The following is an 11,531-nucleotide window of genomic DNA, read 5'->3' as shown; positions in this document are numbered from 1 at the left end:
CACAACAGGTTTGAAGAGAACCTTGAGATTTCCTTCTTTAGCAACACCCTTGTCTTTCGATGCGATGTTCTGGTTCTTTATGGAAGTCTCCTTCTCTTTTTCTTTTTCTTTCTCCCCTTGGGATGAAGAATCCTTGAGACAGACTCCTTTCAGAGCGTTGGCAGGTTTGTGGTACTGAATCGTGAAGTCGTCATCATCATCCTCTTCATTATCATCACCACCGAGATCCTTTCCAGCATTAGGAATGGTTGGAGATTCATCATCATCTTCATTTTCATCTTCTTCATCATCATCTTCCTCATCACCAGGATCAGCTGCAGGGGTGATAGGAAGTTCTTCGTCATGAGCTTCAGCATCAGCTCTGACGACATCATCAACGACTTTAGCTTCATTAGCTTCATGGGAAGTAATGGTTTCATCAACAACCTCAGCTTCATTAGCTTCAGCTTTAGAAGCATCAGCTTCAGCTTCAGTTGTAAGGACAACAGCAGCAGTAGCATCCAAATATTTCTCCCCCTCTTTGTCATCAACATGACGAGAGAAGAGGTTATCAAGACTCAGTGCTATGATGTCCATTCGCTATTCAAGCATGGTCAGCGATCGAGCCTGAAAAAGACCGACCTCGAGTACCTGATCCAGCAAGAGGCGATCCATCGCTGTGAAGGAGGGAGTAAGAACTGGTACTTGACGTTGAAGAAGCTCTAGTATCTACTGCAACAACTCACCATGCCTGGCAAGTTGAGCATTCGCTTCATCGGCTTTTGCTGTTTAGAGCAGATATAGCCTCAGCATTAGTGAATACAACAACTTGCACAGTAGAAAGTTGTTGTTCGAATTCATTGACGTCAGCTTTGATAACTCAGAGGTCAAAAGAAACTTCATCCCTAAGAGGCATGCTTTTATGGACTTCATCCATTTTTAAGAAGACAATCTCTACAGTAGCAGCTTCACGTCATCAGCCATGTTATACTCCTCTTCCATGGCTAGTTTTCCTTCATCGCAAGGATAAGAGGGTTCATCAGCACCATCTGAAGGATTGATGTTGGTTCTCTCCAGGTTGCCTTCCAGAGAATAGGGGTCAATTAACTGAGGTGTTTCGAGAGGAGCAACCTCAGGTCCTATGGTGGGTGCTTCATCATTAGGAAGGACAATCATTGATGAGTCATGAGCACGTGTCGAGACCAAAGAAAGAGGAGAGGAGAAGATGGTTGGGAATGGTGGAAGTGGGTGTTTAGTAGTGGTCATGCTAATATTCACACCTTCAGTGATTTGGGTCATTGAGGCAGTTGAGATAGGTGCCACAGGTACGACAGTGACTGTAGTAATCACTGAAGATATTGGAAGAGACCAAGCTGAAGGTGCCTCGGGGTTAAGGCTAATTTCAATAGCTGGAACCTTTTAAGAGGTAACAGCCAGAGATGTGGTTATCCCCTTTTTGGCTTTCTTGGCCCTCGATGGAGAAGCAAGAGTGGTTTGAGAGGAGGTTCTTTTAGAAGAAAGGAAGGTGGTGGTTGGGATAGACTTTGGGGGGTTTTCCTAAGTCTTCACCGCCAGAGCAAGGGAAGAAGGAGATACCGACATAGTTGGAGAAGCTGAAGAAGGATATGCAGGCACAGTTGAAGAGAGTGCAACGTCTTCAGTCGTCGGCTTATGATCCTGGATTCTAGATCCATGCTTGTAGATGGGCAGGTTTCCTTTTGTGGAGTACTTGTTGCTAAATATCTTAGCAAACACCATGGATAAGAACATGGTGTAGGGTATTACCTTCTCGCCTCTGGCGCTTGTTCAGTGTAACACCCTATAACTCACATTGCATATAACATATAATTCATACAGAGAAATACATTTCCAAAACAAGAGTCTACAAAGTTCCATAATACAAGAGTCTACATTATAAAATACACAACCAGAAAATTTCCAAAATACAAGCTCTTGTACTGCATAACGTCTAATTTCCGAAACACATCCACTGATCTTCATATAGTTATGCACATAGGGAAACAAATCACATTTTCCCTGTTCCCTTAATATCATTATACTCTGCATGTCATGCAATACATATTTGAAACACAAAATGAGGGTTAGACATGTAGGTCTAGTGAGATCCCTTTTTCCATGTAGTTGCAGGGTGAAAATCACCAACACATTATTTAAATAAATCATTTCACATAATAAAATGTAAATCCACATTCCGTTTGTGTTCATCGGTCCTCTGGTTCCAAGGACTAGACTTAGAAAATATTTCAAAAAGCAACAGGACCAGAGCTCCTCCGGTTCCTCTACCAGAGCTCCACTGGTTCCTCTACCAGAGCTCCTCTGGTTCCTCTACCAATAAAATCCTCATAAACGTTCATAGAATAACATCATAAATGTTTGAAATAGTTTTCCCAAGTATAAAAACATATATTTAAAATGATCTTGTATGACCAGAGCTCTGGTTCTACTAGCAAGAGCTTCTGGTTCTACTAGCAAGAGCTTCTGGCTCAAAACTTAAGACCAACCAGAGGCCTTCTAGTTCAACGCGTAGGCTAACTAGAGCCCCTCTGGTTTGTCTTCCTTGTAAGAAACGTTTCTAAGTGTAAAATCTTTGAAATGTCTTTTAAAGTATAATTTTGACACAAAGCTCCAATCTAATAGATACAAAGCCTCTGGCTTTAAGTAAAATCTTTGTAAAAGGACTTGTATCAATATCAAACATTCTCCAGAACCTCCTGGTTCTATTGTAAGGACCAACCAGAGCCCTCTGTTTCCTTTCCTCTCTGGTACCTCATAAACCAAACATTTTTCCAAAACAAAGTTTATCCAAAACCATTGGCCATAAGCCAAGTTTTTCCCTTCTCAATAACATCAATACTATCATTTCTAATAAGAGCAACATCTCTAAGTCCCCAAATCACGAAGAAGTAAGAACTCAAATCTCTTGCAATCTTAGGAGACATTATTCAAGAGCTATAATAACCACACATACAAATGCCACCCTTATATCTAAAGGTACACCTCTCCTTGATACGCCATCATTATAACCGAAGGTACACCTCTCCTTGGTATGCCACCCTTATCCCATGGTTCACCTCTCCTTGATATGCCACTCTTATTTCCTCATCAAAATCTATGGATTTGTTCCAAACGAAGACAGAAGTCACAACTGTCTTGATGAAACAACCTCCATAGTTTTATCCACCAAAATCTATAGATTAATCCCAAACGAAAAGAGACCGAAGTCACAACCGTCTTGAAGGAATGTCTTCTATAGTTTTTAATTAATAATGGTATCAAAACAGTTTTATCATCAAAACTTTGAATCATAAGAACAACCAGTTCTTTTCAACATCATTTCCAAACTTGAAATTTCCTTTAAATCCTTCAAATAGCATATCATCCACAAACAGTTTTTAAGAAGCAAAATCTTCTTTATCTTTCCAAAACAGTTTCCAAATCCAATACCATAAATAAGTATCTATAAATTGTTAGAAAACAGTTTTTACCAATCTTTTCCAAATAACAAACCATCAAAACCCAACAGTTTAAATAACATAATTGAAAGGTTTTAGTTATCAAAAACTCACCTTAGAAGCACAAATCTGCAGGTTCAAATACACGGATTTCCTTAATCACTTTTTGAGCAAAAGATCTTCTCAAGAACACTTCCACCACCACACACTCACACTTTTTCTCTCAAAAATCTTTTAGAAGTAAGGATAAGATAAACCTTATCTTTTATCTTCTTTTTATATATTTACTAAAGGCGTTGTGGTTAAATAATAATATAAAACTCTTTGGGCGGTGGTTTTTATTATTTTAAAACCAACTTTGCTTCACTACGAAGGTATCACAAAATTTTATCACATTTCATGTATGCATATTATCATATACACACACACATCATCATCATCATCCTATGTATGCATAGAATTTTGCATCTTCACATATGTATATACTACCCATGCATTTATTTAGATAAAATGCATGTCATCACCTATTTCACAGAATAATCACATAAGAGTAGATTTGACACATGAAAGGTGTTGTGAATTAGACTAAGCTTTTCTGGTAGTTCCAACTGATAAGCTACCGGCCTAATCCGCTTGCAAATTTTAAACGGTCTAATATACCTTAGACTAAGCTTACCTTTCTTTCCAAACCTCATTACACCTTTCCACAGTGATACTTTTTCGACATTACAAAATCACCCACGTTCAATTCAATCGGTTCTCGTCGTTTGTCGGCATAGCTTTTCTGACGGTCCTAGGTTGTCTTAATTCTTGCACGAATTTGCTCAATCTTTTCAGAAGTCACCTGGAAAATCTCGAGACCTACTAGTTGTTTTTCACCTACCTCATTCCAATACAATGACATTCGGCATTTTCGTCCATACAATACCTCATACGGTGCTGCTTGGATGCTGGAATGATAATTGTTATTGTAGGAAAATTCTATCAATGGTAAGTGATCCTCCCATGATCCCCCGAAGTCTATAACACATGCTCTCAATGTGTCTTCGAGAATCTGAATAGTTCTTTCACTCTACCCGTCAATTTGAGGATGATAAGTTGTACTCAACCGAATTTGAGACCCCAAAGCTCTTTGCAAACTATCCTAAAATTTCAATGTGAAACGGCTATCTCTATCTAAAATAATGGATAGTTGAAGACCATGTCTGGTTACGATTTCTCTGATGTAGATCTGAGCCAATCTTTCTAAAGAATAAGTTTCTTTCATTGGTAGGAATTGCGCAGACTTTGATAGACGATCCACTATTACCCAAATTGCATCATATCCTTTCGGGGTTCGGGGCAACTTCATGACAAAGTCCATCATAATGTGATCCCATTTCTAGACTGGAATTTTCAAGGATTGCAGATTTCCATAGGGTCTCTGATGCTCAATCTTAACTTGCAGACAAGTTAAGCATCGTTCCACGTATTTCACGATATCTTTTTTAAACCTGGCCACCAATAAAAAGGTTTTAAATCTCGATACATCTTATTGGTGCCTGGATGGATGGAGTAACGAGACTTGTACCCATATCCGACCTTGGAAACACAAGATTCTCTTATCATTCAGTTCCATGATGGAAATCATTTTACCCACTTTTTCTGATTTCATATACTCTTCCTTAACAGCCTCTTCTTGAATTTTCAAAATCCCTTGATGAAGATCGGGAGTTAAGTTTATTCTCATTGCCACGGTTTTGATAGTTCCACCTCTTTCTTTTCTGCTCAAGGCGTCGGGCTTCGGCTACCACATTGGCTTTTCCCAGGTGATAGAGGGTTTCACTGTCATAATCATTAACAAGTTCAATCCATCGACGCTATCTCATATTCAATTCTTTCTAATTGAACAAGTGTTGCAAGCTCTTATGATCAGTATAGATTTGGCATTTCATTCCCAACAGATAATGTCTCCATATTTTCAATGTGAAGACCACTGCTGCCATTTCCATATCATGAGTCGGATATTGTTTTTCGTGATCCTTCAGTTGCCAGGATGCATATGATATGACTTTTCTCCTTTGCATCATAACACAACCCAAACCTAACTTTGAAGCCTCGTTATAAACCACAAAGTCCTCTTTTCCATCGGGTAATGACAATATCGGGGCACTGCAAAGATGATCTTTTAGTAGCTGGAAAGTTTTTTGTTGTTCTTCCTCCCACTGAAATTTAACATTGTTCCGAGTTAATTTGGTCAATGACACAACTATTTTGGAAAAATCTTGAATAAATTTACGGTAGTAGCCTGCCAGTCCCAAAAATCTTGGGATTTCAGGAGTTTTTGGTACCTCCCATTTTCAACTGCCTCAATCTTTGCCGGATCCACTTTTACTCCTCCCTTTGATATAACCTGCCCTAGAAATTGAACTTCCCTCAACCAGAATTCACATCTTGACAGCTTTACGTACCACTTTTCTCTTTTCAAGAGCTCAAGTATCAATCGAAGGTGCTCTGTATGCTCTTCTTTGGTTTTGGAGTATATAAGAATATCACCAATAAATACAATAACGAATCTATCAAGATATTCTTTGCATACCCGATTCATCAAATCTATAAAAGCTGCAGATGTGTTAGTTAAACCGAATGACATAACTAGGAATTCATGGTGTTCATACCTTGTTCGAAAAGAGGTTTTAGCAATATCTTCCTCTTTAACCTTCAGCTGATGATAACCTGATCGTAAATCAATCTTTGAGAAGTAATTGGCTCCCACCAGTTGATCAAATAAGTCATCAATCCTTGGCAATGGATATTTGTTCTTGATTGTCAATTTGTTTGGTTCTTAGTAGTCGATACACATGCGTATAGAACCATCTTTCTTTTTCACAAAGAGAACTGGGGCTCCCCACGGTGAAGTACTAGGCCTGATAAATCCTTTATCGAGTAAATTCTTTAACTTTGTAACCAATTCCTTTAATTTTGACGGAGCTAATCGGTATGGTGCCTTGGCTACTGGTGCTACTCCGGGTATCAAATTGATCCTAAATTCAATAACTTTGTCTGGCGGTAATCTAGATAAGTCTTCTAGAAAGACTTCAGGATATTCACTCACAATCAGGATCAATTCTTGCTTCCCCTTTTCTTTCTTGGCATCAATTGCATAGGCTAGAAACCCCCTTTTTCTTTCAAAAATCTTCATCAAAGCTTAAAACCCGAATATTACACCAGAGCTTTTGGTTCAAAACTTAAGACCAACCAGAGGCCTTGCGTAGTCCAACAAGAGCCCCTCTGGTCTGTCTTCCTTGTAAGAAAAGTTTTCTAAGTGTAAAATATTTGAAATATCTTTTAAAGTATAATTTTGACACAGAGCTCCTATCTAATAGATACAGAGCCTCCAGTTTTAGTAATATCTTTGTAAAAGGACTTGTATCAATATCAAACATTCTCCAGAACCCTCTAGTTCTATTATGAGGACTAACAAGAGCCCCTCTGGTTCCTTTCAAGGAAAAACCAAAGCCTCTCTGGTACCTCATAAACCAAACATTTTTCCAAAGCAGAGTTTATCAAAAACCATTGGCCACAAGCCAAGTTTTCCCTTTCTCAATACTATCATTTATAATAAAAGCAACATCGCTAAGTCCTCAAATCACAAAGAAGTAAGAACTCAAATCTCTTGCAATCTGAAGAGACATAATAGCAAGAGCTATAATAACCACACATACAAATGCCACCCTTATATCCAAAGGTACACCTCTTCTTGATATGCCACCATTATAATCGAAGGTACACCTCTCCTTGATATGTCACTCTTATCCCATGGTACACCTCTCCTTSATATGCCACCCTTATTTCCTCATCAAAATCTATGGATTAGTTCCAAACGAAGACAGACCGAAGTCACAATCGTCTTGATGAAACAGCCTCCATAGTTTTATCCACCAAAATCTATAAATTAATCCCAAACGAAGACAGACCAAAGTCACAACCGTCTTGAAGGAATGTCCACTATAGTTTTTAATAAATAATGGTTTCGAAACAGTTTTATCATTAAAACTTTGGATCATAAGAACAACCAGTTCTTTTCAACGTCATTTCCAAACTCGAAATCTCCTTTAAATCCTTCAAATAGGATATCATCCAGAAACTATTTTTACAAAGCAAAATCTTCTTTATCTTTCCAAAACAGTTTCCAAATCCAATACCATAAATACGTATCTATAAACTTTTAGAAAACAATTTTTACCAATCTTTTCCAAATAACAAACCATCAAAACCGAACAGTTTAAATAACATCATATAAAGGTTTTAGTTATCAAAAATTCACCTTATAAGCACAAATCTGCAAATTCAAACAATTAGATTTCTTCAATCACTTTTTGAGCAATAGATCTTCTCAAGAACACTTCCACCGCCACACACTCACACTTTTTCTCTCAAAAATCTTTTAGAAGTAAAAATAAGATAAACACTATCTTTTATCTTCTTTTTATATATATATATACTAAAGGCGGTGTGGTTAAATAATAATATAAAACTCTTTGGGCGGTAGATTTTATTATTTTAAAACCAACTTTGCTTTACTACGAAGGTATCACATAATTTAATCACATTCCATGTATGCATGTTATCATATTCACACACACTTCATCATCTTCCCATGTATGCATAGCATTTCGCATCTTCACATATGTATATACGACCCATGCATTTATTTAGATAAAATGCATATCATCACGTATTTCATAGAATAATCACATAAGAGTTACCTTAACCCAGGTTGTCTGAAACCCGTTTATCGCATTCTGCTTCAGCACCATATCTTCAAAGATCATGCCGCCAAAGTTGATCAGCCTTTAGCGAATGACAGAGACGCCAATGTTCAATGCAACTCTAGATGCTTCATCTTGTCCACCAGTCTTGCCTACGATACATTGGATGAAATGGGAAAATAAGAACTGCCAAACCATAGAGATGCGATTCTTCTAAATTTTTGAAAGCTACTTGAGGAGATCGCTAAAATCCTTCTTTGTTGGCCAGGCGTAGCCAATATCATCCAAGCAACAGATCATATCTTCAGTTAATGATTCACTATTGGAACCCAGATACTCTTAATTAACAGAAATATTGTTTGCGTAAAGTAGGAATTAAGAACAACAAAGTATTTCAATTGACTAAACAAAATATTCAAATATAGAAGTAAAACAGTGAATAATACTTTGAATAACCAAATGCTTTTTGTAACAACCCACAGTTTCCATATACAGATAATCCACATACATAAACTCATAATACTAAAAATAGTATTGTTTTTATTTTTTTATTTTTAAGGGTGTCCAGGCCAAAGCCCGACTAATCCCTGGCAAATTTGGAGGCTAAACATGGCCCCACTTAAATGTCGCCAACACTCCCCTCCCAGAGCTCGAACTCGGGTTCATGACTATGCCATGCCCAAGCCTTTACCACTAGGCTGGAAGGTCTTTGACAAAAAATAGTATTGTTACAAAACACGGACTAACAAAAAACTTTATTTACTACATTTATGAGTAAACAAATGTCATCAACATTAAACTTTTCCCTTTCCTTTATCCTGCGAGGTATGATGACCTGCAAAACCGGTTAGTCCAACAACTGAGCGTTAGACCCAAAAGGTATAGTGAGTGCATAAATCTCAAACAAATAACACACTTTCTAAACAATCAGTTCAAAATCAAACCTGTTCAGATACATATACTTATTTATCCCTCTCGCGGTTACACCGCCATTACATCTCCCTCGTGGTTACACCGCCATTTCATCTCCCTCGCGGTTACACCGCCATTACATCTCTCTCGCGGTTACACCGCCATTACATCTCAAAAGTTTAACACATTAGCCGGATTTGAAGTCCGGTCAACCTTGTCCGGATATGAAATCCGGACAAACACTTGGAATATCAAGAGGGTTATATCATCTCCGGTCAACAATCCGGAAAACACCTTGTATAAGCTTTGTCCCATTAACACTTAAAATTAAGTCAATATCATTGTTCGGATAACAAGTCTGGACAATACCCCGCTCATAACTTAACCAATTTAAAACAATCCGGACAATACATCGCCCAACCTTTGACCGATTTAAAACAATCCGGACAATACATTGCCCAACCTTTGACCGATTTAAATGAGATCCGGTCACCTCTTGACTGGTTTAAGGAAAACTCCGGACACTCTTTGTCCGGTTTAAGGACTTAATTAAATATTTACGAAATGCAGTTCATAAATAGCAGATTCTAGCACTAAAAGATGTAATAACCAATACTTTAAAGCAATATACACTCACCTTAAACAAAGAATCCTGATTCTGAATTCTCTTCTTCTTTTTCTGCCAATCCGTATGATTCACCAAGAAATCTTCCCTATTATAGAAAGTGTGTAAAACCTTTCATCTAACTCAACTTTCTATATATATAGTACTAAGGGAATGTGGTGGGAGGCACATCCAGCCGACCTCCCCCCCCCCCCCTTTTTAATATATATATATATCCTTTATACATATACCTCAACACTAACACACTTCACACATTTCTAATACACATAAATATATATTCGTTCCAAATTCTTAAATCAAAATTTGAAGCCCAAATATTACAACATTCCCTCCTTAAAAGAATTCCGTCTCGGAATTCCATTTAAGCAAAAAGGTAGGGATATTTCATCTGCATCTCTGATTCTGATTCCCAGGTAGCGTTTGGTCCCTTATGATAACGCCACTGAACCTTTACTAACCCAATCTCTTTGTTTCGCAACTTCTTTACTTTGGAGTCAGTAATCTGTTCTGGGGTTTCTTCATAGCATAATTTTTCATCTACCTTAATTTCAGGTAATGGTATTGCCACATCTGGATTTATTAGACATTTCCTCAAATTCGACACATGAAACGTGTCATGAATCCCATTTAATTCCAATGGAAGTCCTAACTTGTAAGCTACTTCCCCAACTCTTCCCACAATAGGAAATGGTCCAATATATCTTGGACTTAACTTCCCTCTTTTTCCAAAACGTACCATTCCTTTCCAAGGTGATACTTTCAACATTACTCTATCACCCATTTGAAACTCAATCGGCTTCTGACGTTTATATGCATAACTTCTTTGTCTATCTTGTGCCGTTTTCATTCGTTCCTATATTATTCCAACTTTATCTGCAGTTTATTGAACTAACTTAGGCCCAACTAACTGTTTTTCACCTATTTCATTCCAATACAATGGAGTTCGACATTTTCGCCCATACAGAACTTCGAAAGGTGCTGCCTGAATACTTGAATGGTAGCTATTGTTGTATGCAAATTCCACCAGAGCCAAATGATTATCCCATGATCCTCCAAAATCAATTACACATGCTCTAAGCATATCTTCTAAAGTTTGGATAGTTTGTTCACTCTGTCCATCAGTCTGAGGATGATAAGCTGTACTTAGCTTAATTTGCGAACCCATTTCTCTTTGGAAGCTCTTCCAAAACATAAAAGTGAACCGACTATCTCTATCAGAAACAATTGATAGAGGAACACCATGTCGTGTCACTACCTCATCAATGTATAATTTTACCAATCTCTCCATCGAATATGACCCTTTCATAGGTAAGAAGTGTGCAGATTTAGATAACCGATCTACTATCACCCATATAGCATCATACCCTTTCGATGTTCTCGGCAATTTGGTTATGAAATCCAAAGTGATATGATCCCACTTCCAAACTGGAATTTCTAAAGATTGCAACTTACCATAAGGATGCTGGTGTTCAATCTTTACCTGAAGATATGTCAGGCATTGCTCAACATATTTAGCAATATCTTTCTTCATACCTGGCCACCAATAGTGTTGCTTCAAATCCTGATACATTTTATTTGTACCTGGATGTATTGCAAAACGTGACTTATGAGCCTCACCCAAAATACGTTTTCTGAGATTACCATAGCATGGTACCCAAATTCTGTTTTGGAATTTCTAGAATTCTTTGTCATCTTTCACCAAATTAGATATTAATCCACCCAATCTTTCCTGTTTGATCTTATCGTCCTTCATTACCTCATGTTGAAATTCTCGTAACTCTTCTTGAATAT

This window comes from Cynara cardunculus, unplaced genomic scaffold, assembly GCF_001531365.2.
Source record: "Cynara cardunculus var. scolymus isolate 2C unplaced genomic scaffold, CcrdV1 Un_Scaffold_3670, whole genome shotgun sequence".
NCBI lineage: Eukaryota > Viridiplantae > Streptophyta > Magnoliopsida > Asterales > Asteraceae > Cynara > Cynara cardunculus.
This window is presented reverse-complemented; position numbering follows the sequence as displayed.